General features: G+C 34.1%; 1 long non-coding RNA gene across 1 annotated transcript; it reads right to left on the reverse strand.

Moving 5' to 3' along the window:
* Window positions 1–240: 240 nt before the first annotated feature.
* On the reverse strand, window positions 241–1851 carry LOC147789863 (uncharacterized). The gene is made up of 3 exons (XR_015423282.1): window positions 1687–1851; window positions 1338–1483; window positions 241–517 (listed from the first exon to the last, which is right to left on the reverse strand). It is a non-coding gene; the product is annotated as an uncharacterized LOC147789863 (long non-coding RNA).
* Between the last annotated feature and the right edge of the window lie 491 nt (window positions 1852–2342).

Genomic DNA, 2342 nt, shown 5'->3' on the forward strand with positions numbered 1-2342 from the left:
ATGTGAGCACGAGAGTTATTCAGTGTTCAACGATTTATATATCCCTTGATTTCACAATTTTTGTTGTGATTGAATGTATATCTAACTCGATAGGAAGGTTACTTACTTAGTGAGTGTTTTCAATACTCAACCTTTTTAAACAATGTTGTTTTGTAATTGCTATGAGAAACTACCTTATTGTACTTTACCATTTTTTTCATAATTCACTAGGAAGATTCTTTAACTTTATTTTTAGAACTATTGGTGTAACACCCGCTCATCGTCAATGCGATTCACAGGAGCTACCACTGACATCGATAATAAACTCGACAACCAATCATAAATTTCAAATTATTTCTAAAAACATCGAGTAAAAAAAAAACATTTAAAACCAGTACTATTTAAAACTTAAAACGACCAAAGTAAATTCTTGACAACGAAAGTATAAGTACACAAAACAGACACAGACATGGATTCCCAAATAGTCTCTAGCCTGCTGGTCTCGTCCTCGTCCTCGGTTGGCCTGCATCAACTAAATCTGGAAAGAAAAGTTAAAAATAATTTTGATGAGTAATTAAATTACCCAGTAAGTAGCGAGCTTATTTTTCATGAGTTCATAACTAATCTTTCGAGGTGTTTTTAAGTTTTATTCGCCATTGACTCCTAGTTTCTCTTACTAGAGTCATCTGTTCATTAATGAGGTATCTCAGCTACCTCAATCTTAGGTTACTGACTCTCTCTCTCGATATGCTTATCTAGAATTTTTGAACTCGTATGTAAGGCTCGCTCTCAGTCAAATACGGCCCGTCTACTAATTCCTCTGGCGGCTTGTTTATCTCATATACCAACGGTCAGGAGTACTCATGCTCCCTGACTTAGCACACAATGCGTTGGTCAGGAACTCCGCGGAAATTTGTAGACTATCATACTCATATAAATAAGCCATGGCTCAACAACCAATAAGCATATCCTAGAGTCATAATATTTCCATTAACATGCATACTCACATTTACTGAGTGCTTTCATACATTTATCATGTTCAACACATAGAACATTCTAGTAATCATTTATATCATGCTTACATCACAAGCAAGCAATCAAGATATACAATAAACATTCAACATCATCAAAACTCATTTTAACATACTAAGCTTTTAATCAGGTAAACAACATACTCACATGTTGTCAACAAGTTAAGAACTAGCTTAAAGAACGATATGCTACTTACCTGGTTTCGAATCCCTTTCTCTCTTGAATGTACGTTTAATAGGGTATTTCAACACAATTTCCTCCAATCTGACCTATATGTCACTATTTTCAAGGTAAGTATAGGTCAAAACGAATTGAACAGGACAAACCCGAAGTCGAAATGAGGTCTCACGCGCCCTCACATTCTCGGTGTGTTTGTCCCACGCGCCAGGAGAACTCCTAGTCGCACGCCCAGTCCCGGCTCCTCACGCGCCTTGCGTGTAGTGCACGCGCTCCTTCTTCTTCCTTGCATTTTCTGAAATTTTCCCAACTTTTCTATTAATACCGATTATGTCCCGAAGCCATATTCCACCCCTACAGCCCGAATTTCGTCCCGACTTCCACTACAACTTTATAGATCTCCTTATTACGATTCTAACAAGCCATATTTTATAACTTATTATGCAGTATAGACCAAGATATCAGAATTTAAAGATTCGGTCAAATGGGTTTTCTTACCTTCGAATAAACGCCTAATATGGCTTATCCGTTGAGCTTCGAATGCTAAGGAATTTCTCAAGCTTGCGCCCCCGACAAGGAAATCTCCAAACCATGAGGAATTTCGAAAGAGTCATCAATTTCAACTCATTCCCCTGTTTACTGTTTTTCCTTCTTTTCTGTTCTTAGTTTTTAATCCCAGAACCACGGGCACCACCTCACACTTCCCTCTTTCTTTCTTTTCCCCTTCAATCCACCTGTCCATGGCAGCAGTTTGAAGATGAATTTATATATATATATATATATATATATATAATAAAAATAAATTTAAAAATGAATTTAAAATGTTTTTAATCCACCTGTCCATTCCTCCTTTCAATTATTTTTGAAAGGTTATTCACATGGTTTTCATTAACATTTTTTTATTATATTATTACATTTATATATATAATAAAAATGAATTTAAAATGTTTTTAATATTGATTTAAAATAATATATATATATATATATATATATATATATATATAATAAATGAAACATGTGGTCTATAGTTTTTCGATAAATTTAAAAATAAATAAATATTATTTTTCGTGGTCTATGTTTCAGTTCACGTTTTAGTTGTACATATCAATTCCTATTTTTATATCACTATTTAAACTCATGGACTCTTCCTATTT

This window comes from Cucurbita pepo, chromosome 12 (assembly GCF_057944985.1).
Source record: "Cucurbita pepo subsp. pepo isolate OVF chromosome 12, ASM5794498v1, whole genome shotgun sequence".
Taxonomy (NCBI): domain Eukaryota; kingdom Viridiplantae; phylum Streptophyta; class Magnoliopsida; order Cucurbitales; family Cucurbitaceae; genus Cucurbita; species Cucurbita pepo.